The 10,984-nt window shown below is 49.8% G+C and overlaps 1 pseudogene; it reads left to right on the top strand.

The window, feature by feature from the left end:
- The first annotated feature begins 6,412 nt into the window (after positions 1-6,412).
- On the top strand, positions 6,413-7,010 carry LOC142425885 (transmembrane protein 14C pseudogene; annotated as a pseudogene).
- Positions 7,011-10,984: the final 3,974 nt, after the last annotated feature.

Genomic DNA, 10,984 nt, shown 5'->3' with positions numbered 1-10,984 from the left:
AGCAGATTCGAGGATACAGCGTTGATTTGAGAGGTGAAGCAGGAGTGGGTGGGGGTGGGGGGTGGAGGGGAGGAAGCTAGGCAGATCTGGAGGAGAAACTGATAAAACAGTGTCTTTTCAAGGTGGGGGGTGGGCGCAAACAGTGGAGCTGAGTCCCCCAGCTTTCCAAGAAGGGCAGAGAGTATCTCTCAGTGTTGGGGAGCCTGGGGTGTTTACCCAGAGACAGTTGCTCCCCTGGGCTAAGGGTTGCCCCTGGGGCATACACTCGCCACTGTGCTGGGGCGGGTTCGGCCAAGCATTGTCTTGGAGAAGACCATGTGGCAGAAAAGGGGAGAGAAAGTTGAGCCTTCCGCTCTAGGGGGCTTTGGTTAGGATGGGTTCACAGGTCACTGGCCACCATGGCTGTGCTTGGAATCAGGTGGGCTGGGAGGATGTGAGGGGAGTACCAGGGGGTCTCTCTCCTCTCCTGTGACCCACACTGCCTACCTCCTCTGAGGGCCCCTTCCTTCAGAGCCCCAGTGTACCCCCCCTTACGGCCCCAACCCCTGAGCTCGGAAGCCCTATGTGGACCAGGGGCTGCACACACACTGCCTTTACAGTTTCCCGCATCAGTCTGGAACAAAGTCAAGGAAGGCAGACGGGGGTGGGGGGGTTGGGGGGAAGTGGGGACTGGGAAGAGCAGGGCCCAAAGACGATGCTGTGACTCTTTCATACAGTTCCTCATGTGGTGGTGACCCCCCCAACTTCATCACTGTCATTTTGCTACTGTTATGGATCAGGCAACCCCTGTGAAGGGGTCGTTGGATGCCCAGGGGGGTCGCGACCCACAGGTTGAGAACCACTGATCTAGCACATCCCAAGGTTTAGAAACTCATACACAGAAGACGAGCAAAAAAGGGAGGCCTGGTGTCGCAGTGGTTAAAACACCCGACTGCTAGGCAGCAGGTTGGGAAGTAGAAACCCGGCAGCTGAAAGAGAGAGAGAGAGAGAGAGAATGAGAAACCTGGTGACCTGGCGACCGGCTTCCACGAAGATGACAGCCTTGTGGGCAGTGCGAGTCTATCGCGGGGTGGGGGGTGGGGGGGGGTTGGGCGGCACTCCGAGGAATCCATGCAGCCCGGGCCCCAGCATCAGACCAGCAAAGCTTGCTGGGAGCAGAGAATCTGGATCAGTGTCCGGTGGAGTCTTGAACTTTTGCGAAGTTTTCCCTCACTCTTTCCTGCAATCCCCACAGATTTCCCTGGTGGCTTTGGGGACTGTTCAAAAAGCGGGCACTGGAGAGAGGGGTAAGGCGAAGATAAACACGGGCCTGTGGCATCCCAGGCCTGTGGCATCCCACCCCCACCCCCCCAGCCCCAGCCCAGTCCTCCCCAAATTCCCTCAGCCTCCAGAGCCAGGCAACCCTCCCTCCCTGGCCCAGCTCTATAGCCCTGCGAAGTTCTCTAATCACCTCTCTGCTTCCTGCATTAATGAGCCGCTCATCTCCCTGATAGCAATCAGCATATTTGCTTATGAAAGGGACACGGTTAATAACACGATTGCTCCCCTCCCCTCCTTCCTGCCTCTCCTCCCCCCTCCCCTCCCCTCGCCCTCCACACAATTCTCTCAATTAACGATAGGCAGAAATTAATTTTTCCCCTCCACCGAAACAATCGCCGGGAAGCGGATTGCCAGCATTGCTTCAGATAGCGACCGCTCCCAGCAGAGCTGAGAGAAAGGGGAGAGATGCCGGCGATAGGCGCGGCCCTATCTGCAGGCGCAGGACAGGGTAATACAAATGTTATCCTTAGAAATGGACTTAAAGAGGATGTGTTTATCATTCGGAGGCGGTTTTCAGGGCTCTCCTGCCCACCGCCCGCCCTCTGGGGGCCGGCTGTTTGGCGCCCTTCTGGAGAGCAGTCTCAGAGTTAGTTGGGAATTACTCGCCTGCTGCTTCTATGAGTGGAGTGGGCCTGGCTTGCGAAGGGAGCTAGGTTCGCAGAGGCTCATGGGTCACCTGGCCGTGCTCCCAGGGCTTAAGCTACCACCAGGAGTGCTGACTCAGTGACCAAAGCTTAACCCCCAGGTGCCTGGCTCTACTGTGTGGCTTGTCAAGTGAGGGCTGTTTTACCTGCCACCTTGACCTACCTGCCTCCTTGACAACCTCCCCCCACCCCCCCACCCCCCACACACAGCTGGCCTACCCTGGGACTCTATCCCAGTCCATTCCATTCCCAGCAACACAGTACATGCAGAGGCAGAGGCCAGCAGCATATCCTAGAAAAGGGAAACCAGACAGCCTAGATTTGAATCCCAGCTGCTGGACAGTTCTGCCATGTAGGTAAAGGAGCCCTGGTGGCACCGTTGGGTAAGCAATGGACTGCTAACCTCAAGGTTGGCCCTTCAAAACCACCAGCCCCTCCTTGGGACCAAAATGAGGCTATCATCTCCCATAAAGATTTATGTGAGGTTGTTGTGAGTTGCAATTCACTTGATGGTGATGGGCTTGTGTGTGTGTGTGTGTGTGTGTGAGAGAGAGAGAGAGAGAGAGAGAGAGAGAGAGAGAGAGAGAGAGACAGCCTATTTATGTCTTAGCATCACCATCTGTAAACCGAGGATCACACCCACCCACCTCCTCAGAATTTCATGAAGATTAAAGGAGAGGGTATTTGTAAGTGCTTAGAACAGTCATCAGCTGGCATGGGGTAAGTGCTATTTAAATGTTTGGTATAAACATTTATTTTAAAAGCACCCTTGGTAGCATTATTTTGAGGCGGAGGATCAGGGATTTGTTAATCCACCGGTTCTTTTATGTAACAAACACTGGTAGCACAGTGGGCTACACTCTGAGCTGCTATCCTCAAGGTCAGCAGTTGGAGCCCACCAGCACGTCCCCAGGAGACAGATGAGGCTGCCTGCTCAGGTAAAGATGTGCTATCTCAGAAACCCAGGGGGCAGCTCCACCCTTCCTATAGGCTCCCTGTGAGCTGGCATGGACTCAATGGCAGTGGGTGGGTGGGGGGAGGCCCCACAGAGAGTAGACATTCTCAGGTCGGATGGTTTGAGTTGTAGACAGCATAAGGTGGGCAAAGCTCAGGGCTGACCGAAAAGTGCTATAGGATTTCAGAGCCGGGAGGAGAACTGACAAAGCTATGCGGTGGATTGGCTTTACAGAGAAGGTGACATCTGGACTTCGAAGAATCAAAAGTAGACATAAAGGAATCTGTAGAAATGAAGAAATGTTGCAGCTGGGTCGAGGGGGCCAACCTCGAGCTCCAGATTCACTGCCATGAAGTCCAGTGTCCAGTGGAGGACAGGGTGCTCCTGGGGGTTTCCGAGATGGTAAATCTTTTTTATTTAAATAGTTGTATTGGCATATCATTTACATGGCATACAATTTGGTAGTTCGGTCGTGTTTTTAAAATGAGCTGTGTAGTCATCACTGCCATCAGTTTTAAGAGAGTGTAAATCTTTATGGCCGCAGAAAGCCTCTACTTCCTCCTGCAGTGCTACTGGCGGTTTTCGAACCGGTGACCTTGTTTGCGGATCAGCAGTCTGACCCGGAGCTACCAGGGTCCAGGAAGGGTGAAAGCATTGCTCACTCTTGGTCTTGGTGCTCAACTGCGAAGGCAGGAGGCCCAGTCCGCGCGGACAGCTTGCAGTTCGGGGTGCCTTCATCCAACAGGTCAGGCAGGACAAGGGGGGAGCGGAGTGAGGGGAGGAGCATGAGCGCCCCCCCAGACCTCCACTCAGCTGCTGTGGGCGCTCACCACCCTCTCCCCTTTCTCTCCACGTCCAGGATGGATGAACTTCTCTCTTGGCCGCGGCGGCGGCGCGCGAGAAAGTGATCCTTACCCCAACACTGAAAGCGGGATGAAGGATGCGGCGCCCCCAACCCCCGCCGCCCCCCAGGAGGCCTTATCTGGTGGCGAGATGAGCTGGACCGCGCGGCCGGGGGGAACGGGGTGGGGAGATGACAGCGACGGAGCGGCGGGAGAAGAGGGACAACCATGGAGACGAAGTGGCAGAAGAAAGGCGCGCGGTGGCCACTTGTTAGATTGAAGACGCCTCTCCAGGGGGGCGAGGCTCCAAATTGCTAATTAGCGCCGGGGAAGGAGCCTGGCGCCGCTGAAAGGCCGCCGTGAGTGAGGGCGCGGCGAGCCCGCGTCCCGGGACTGGCCTGCCTCCCTCCCGCGCGCCCCGGGCCGGAACAATGGCGCGGCGGGCGCCGGCTCCCCCAGGCCTCGGCGGGCCGCGGGGCAGCGCGCGCGGGGGCGCCGGCGAAATGTGGAGGGGGAGATAAGGCCGCGCGCGCGGAAGAGGCGCCCTCCCAGGGGCCCAGGGAAAATTTGCAGTTATTATGAGGGAGATGAGACAGATTAAAGGCCCTTGTGTTCGCCGCTTTGCCCCTTTATTTAGTGGCTTCATCTAGGAGATGAAAGAAGTTGGAAATGACTTTCTGTGCGATGCGCGGCCAGAAGCTTCACGGCATATTTCTTGACTTGATTCCTTTTGTTTCCCTCTTCCTTGCCATTAACCCCTGAGAGGCCTCGCTGGGAGGCCGTGGAGCCTGGGCAGGAGGGACTGGAGAGGGGCTGTGCCCCACTGGCCGCGGGCACCCTGACCCCCGGCTGCCCTCTGGGAGCCTGTGACTAAGCTAAGGAGGTGAGGAGCCTGTCGTCTCTGGAGAGCTCCCAGAGAAGGCTCCAAACTCCCTGCAGTGGATTCTGCTCATGGTGACGCTCTAGGGCAGAACAGAGCTGCCCCTCATGGTTTCCGAGACTGTAACTCTTTGGTCCAGTGGAAAACCATCTCCCTCAGAGCACCTGGTGGTTTCCAACTCCTGCAGATGTCCCATGGTCCAGAGGGGACACCACCAAGCCCTGGGCCTGCCCCAAAACAGCAGCAAGGGGAATTGGCAGCCCATCAAGTGCCAAGTGATTTCTCTTCTCTGTGCCCGTCCCCTACCTGTAAAATGAAGATAATGGTTATACCAGGGCTACGTCATGGGGTGGGATAGACTGATGGCATTATTGCTCCCTCGTTTTTCATGCCTCCTGTATCTCCACCTTCAACTACTTCCTTGCCACCCTGACACAGGGTGAAACCACCTGACCTGCTGTAGCCAATGAATGGGCCAGTTCCAAGCTTGTTTGGAGCAGTGGCTTGGGAAAGTGCTTGTGTGTTTCTCCTGCTTCTCTGGAAGTCCCACCATGGTCATGAAAACATGCCAGGGTTAGCCTCTGGCCATGAAACCAGGCCGGTGCCAACCTACTGGAGCCATTTGAGAGACATGGAGATGAGAGCCAAGGTGCCCTAGTGAAGGACACCCCAGAAGAGCTGGTCCCCGCTGTGAAGCGGTGCATTTGAATCATGGTGCTGGAGAAGAATGTTGACAAGGCTAGGGTCTGCTAAAAGGACAACCTGATGTCTCTTGGAAGAAGTGTGACTAGAGTGCTCCTGAGAGGTAAGGATGGCGAGACTTCCCTTTGCATGCTTTGGACTTGTTGTCCGGAGAGACCCATCCCTGTAGGAGGACGTCATGTTTAGTAAAGAGGAGGGGCAGTGACAGAGGAAGGCTCTCAAGGAGCTGGATGGACATCATGGCTGCAACAATAGCTCAGGGAAAATTGTGAGGAATGCACAGGACGGGGCAGTGTTTCCTCTGCTGTGCTGTGGGTGGCGCTATGGGTTGGAACTGATTCGATGGCACCTAATAACAACCGCCGCTAACAATATCTGTCTACAGGTGCACGAGCAAGCTAAATCGAGACCACCTAGGCAGAATTCCCACTGAGTCTACGGATTTGTGAGTAATAACAAGTGGACATTGTGTGAAGTGAGTTTGGGAATGGCTTGTCTCCTGTCACAATAAGGCAACATTCTTGTGATCGTAGGCAATGGGTACACCAATCGGTGCCTGGAAGTTAAAACAAAAACTCCAAACAACTCACCGCATCAGGTTGATTCCGACTCACAGTGACACCATAGAACAGAGCTGTCCCATATGGGCTTCAAAGACTGTAACTCTTTATGATGAGAGTAGAAATCATCTTTCTCCCACACGTGGCTGGTGGCTTTGAACAGCTAACCTTGAGGTTAGCAGCTTAATGCTTAACCCACTGGAATTGGGTATTGCTAAAAACAAAGAAACAACAACAAAATCCCATGATGTATGTCATTGGCTTTTGGTTGTGAAAACAAGGCCAGAAAAGGTGACATAAAAATGATTATGGCCGGTTAGGGGGAAAGGGTGGCCCATATGATCTATGGTCAACCAATTGGTAAAACTACTTCTGAGGTTATTTGTAAGATAGAACAAGCACTTATGGATTTGAGGGATGAGGTTTCCAGGTAGAACCTTGAAAGGATCAGCTGGCTCTCATTAATGAAATACCAGAGATTTCTGTAAGAAAGAGTTGGGCCGACTCCCGGGACGCACTGCGCGCGTCGCGACGTTTCCGGTATTCTCGCCCCGAGACCTGTTCTTTCGTCCGCCGGAGCTGACCTCGGGAGCGCGGTTCGGGTGCAGGCAGCGTGTCTTCGCGCAGTTGGACAGAGAGGGAAGAGAACCATGGAGAAGCAGCCCAGCTCACTAGTCCCCCTGCATTGGTTTGGCTTTGGCTATGCAGCACTGGTGGGATCATTGGCTACGCGAAAGCAGGTAGTGTCCCGTCCCTCGCTGCTGGACTTCTCTTGGGGGGGGGGGGGAGGGGGGTTAGCAGGCCTGGGTGCATATCAGCTCTCGCAGAATCCCAGGAACGTGTGGGTTTTCCTAGCTGCATCCGGGACCTTGGCTGGCATTATGGGAATGAGATTCTACAACTCCGGGAAATTTATGCCTGCAGGCTTAATTGCGGGTGCCAGTTTGCTGATGGTCGCCAAAGTTGGAGTAAGTATGATGGCTTGACATCAGTTTAGTCCTGTCCCAGCTTGAACTCAAGAAGAATTATTAAAAGTCTTCAGACTTCTACTATTTTTATTGTAAAAAATATGTGTAAGACTTAAGTGTTTTCACGTATTCTCTCCTTTTAAAACAATAGCACTGAACTTTGCAGGGGAAAAATACATCTGTCATTATTAAACATTTTATTAGGGACTCATACAACTCTTATCACAATCCATACATACATCAATTGTATAAAGCACATCTGTACATTCTTTGTCCTAATCATTTTCTTTTTTTTCTCCTCTTTTCTTTTTTTACATTTTATTAGGGGCTCATACAACTCTTACCACAATCCATACCTATACATACATCAATTGTATAAAGCACATCCGCACATTCTGTCATTATTATTGCCCTACAGAGGTGATCATATACCATCAAGTCCATGTTCACTCATAGTGACTCTGTAGGACAGAGTAGGACTGTCCCTGTGAGTTTCCAAGAATGATCTATGGGAGTAGAAAGCCCCTTCTTTCTCCTGGGGAAGTAGCTGGTGATTTTGAACTGCTGACCTTGTGGATCACAGCCCATCTGGTAACCATTACACCACCAAGGCCCCGGTTAGATACCCTACGAGCTTATAATTAAAGCATCCAACAATTTGAGTCTTGGATATTGGTGTCATCTCTTTCAGTAATTATATGTACGTTCTCTTTGGGCAAAATGTTGGGTGTCAACATTTGGGGGCCCTGGAACTCCATGCCTCTCACTGGGTAGAAAAGTTTGAAGAAATCTCGTGTCAGCTTGTATATAATCATTGTTTTCTCACTTTACAACACAATTTTGGATTCTGTTACATGAGATGGAAATAAAATTTTTACTCTTAAAAAAGAAAGAAAGAAAGAAAGAGTTGGGCCTCAGGAGACACCAAGGTGAGTTGGCATAACAATTCACAAAGACCATGTTCTCAAGCAGTAATTGAAGTCTTAAACACTCACGAGCAGTCATCCAAGGTGCACCTATCGGTCTCTCCCTGTCTGGATGAAAGAAGAGTGATGAAAATCAGAACATAGATGGAAACAGTCCAGTGCACTAAACGAATCACACGAACATCGGTCTCCACACCCCTGAGACCAACAGAGCTAGATGGTGCCCGGCCACCACTATCAACTGCTCGAAAAGAATCACATTAGAAGGTCCTGGATAGAGTGGGAGAAAGATGTGGAACAACATTTAAAATCATCAACGAGGCCAGGCTCCAGAGACTGGATGGCGGGCTCATTGTGAGTTGCTGTCAAGGGATGAACATGGAAGCAGATCTGAAAGCAGTTTCCTGGAGTCTTTTGCCAGCCCATCTGATACATGTGCCTTGATCCACCAGGGCAGTAGCAGTGGTGAAATGGGCACTCTCAACAGAATTGTCCTGAAACAGTGCTTTCCTATTAGAAATGGAGTTTTATACAGCGTTTTTTCTCAAACCTACACATTCTCTTCCCGGTGACTAATCACAAGGTAGAGCTTGCTTTGATACTAGGCGGCATGCTGCCACCCTTCTGTGGACATTCCGTATGAACAGACCAAACCCATCCCTCGGCCAGATCCTGGACATACTAATGAAGAAACACACGACCGTGTGCTGAAAACCAGAGCAGAAGTGAAAGATCGGCTCCGTGAGCAAGGCCCTGTGATGCGGCGACGTAGCAAAATGGCCTTTACTACGGCGCACCACGGTTGGTATCCCCATGGCAGCCCTGCAGATGTCGTAAGAAATCCAGTCCCCCAAAAGACAGGTGATTTTGAGGTGCTCATTATGAAGCAGAGACGAACATTACCCTTTGCCTCACTTGCCACCTGAGAAAATACAATCCGATGTCATCACTCCTATGTTAAACAAGAAAGTCATTAGAGAGAGAGAGAGAGACAGAGCAGGCTTACTGGTTGGATAGAGACTGGTGGGATTCCTTACACGATGGCCCTTAGTTGCTCCCAGGACTGGAACTGAACACATGCCCTTGTGAAAATAATCCGCCATGGGCAGCATTTCTCCAGGGACAAAGTAGAGAGGATTAATAAACAAGGATAGATGGAAACAGGAAGCACAGGGAGGATGTGGGAGAAGCGCGGGTACCTTGTAGGGATTGCAACGGCTGAGTTGAAACAAAATCTATGTGAATTATTGAATGTGAAACTGATGAGCTGCTCTGTCAACCTTCACCTAGTTCACAATGGAGTATTTTTATATGTACAATTCAGTTATTAGAAAGAAAGAAACGGACTAAATAAAGAAGTGATCTGTTGGTGGACAAAATTTAGAAAGAAATATAAGAGGCCCCAAACTTGCTCCAGTCTCCCTAACGACTGAAACACATGGACTTCTGTTTGTAGCGTCAGGGGACTAACAAGAACGGGATTTACCCTCCCACCTCAAATAATTAAGGGCACACCAAAAAGTCCAGCATCCAACAGAGTAAAATTCTCAATGTCCAGCAAGCAATATAAATTTTTCAGATGCAAGGCAGCAGTAAAAGATAGCCGTAAAGCGAGGAAAAATCAACCCAAACAAACAGAACTAGAAATGATGCGGATGGCAGAATTAATAGACAAGTATATTAAACAGATTGTATCATTATATTTCATTTGTTAAATGATGTAGAGAAAAGAATAATAATAAAATATACATGAAAGATTATATACACATATACATATATATCTGTATCTATTTATCTCTCTATATGTATATATATAAAACCAGAAATCTAACATCAATAAAATTATAATACCTGAGGTGGAAAATCTCTTGGGATTTTTTTCTCATGGAAAAATTTCAAGGGATAGGATCAATAGAAGATTAGATCGTAGGGATCTGGTGGCATAGTGAGTTAAAAGTTGGGTTGCTAACTAAGAGGTTAGCTATTCGAACCCACCAGCTGCTTTGTGGAAGAAAGATGAGGCTTTCTATTCCTGTAAAGAGTTACAGTCTCAGAAACCCACAGGAACAGTTCTGCCCTGTCCTGAGTTACTATGAGTCAGAATCAATTCGATGGCAGTGAATTTGGTTTTTTGGTTATAATTTTCAGAACAATGTAAAACATGTTCAAATAAAACACCCAAAGGAAAAAAGTCTTAAATACACACATACACACACACACACACAACTTAAAGTAACTTAATATCTTTTTCTATATCATTGAAGTCCCTCCCATAAAGAGAGATGAAGAAAAATATTTGAAGAAATAATAGTCAAAGTTTTCCAAATAACAAACTGTCAGATCCAAGAAGCTGAAAGGACAAGAATAATAGATGTTCACCTTCCCGACACAACCACTAAAGACAAAGCGGGTGAATAAGCAAATGTGGTGAAGAAAGCTGATGGTGCCTGGCTATCAAAAGATATAGCATCTGGGGTCTTAAAGGCTTGAAGGTAAACAAGCGGCCATCTAGCTCAGAAACAACAAAGCCCACATGGAAGAAGGACACCAGCCTGTGCGATCACAAGGTGTCAAAGGGATCAGGTATCAGGTATCATCATTACAAAAAATCTTACCATAGTGAATGAAGTGGGAAGTGCGTAGTGGAGATCCTAAGCCCATTTGTAGGCCACTGGACATCCCCTTACAGAAGGGTCTCGGGAAGGAGATGAGCTAGTCAGGGTGCGATGTAGCAACGATGAAAAATACAACTATCTTCTAGTTCCTAAATGCTTCCCCCGCCCCCCACTATCATGATCCCAATTCTATGTTGCTAGTCTGGCTAGACTACAGGATGTACACTGGTACAGATAAGAACTGGAAACACAGGGAATCCAGGGCAGATTATCCCTTTAGGACCAGTGGTATGAGTGGCGATACTGGAAGGGTAGAGGAAGGGTGGGTTGGAAAGGGGAACCGATTACAAGGATCTACATGTGACCTCCTTCCTGGGGGACGGACAACAGAAAAGTGGGTGAAGGGAGACAATGGACAGGGAAAGATATGACAAAATAATAATTTATAAATTATCAAGGGTTCATGAGGGATAGAGGAGCGGGGAGGGAGAGGAAAAATAAGGAGCTGCTGTCAGGGGCTTAAGTGGAGAGCAAATGTTTTGAGAATGATGAGGGCAATGAATGTACAAATG

The sequence above is a fragment of the Tenrec ecaudatus genome, chromosome 14 (genome assembly GCF_050624435.1).
Source record: "Tenrec ecaudatus isolate mTenEca1 chromosome 14, mTenEca1.hap1, whole genome shotgun sequence".
In the NCBI taxonomy this organism is placed as follows: Eukaryota; Metazoa; Chordata; class Mammalia; order Afrosoricida; family Tenrecidae; genus Tenrec; species Tenrec ecaudatus.
This window is presented reverse-complemented; position numbering and strand designations above follow the sequence as displayed.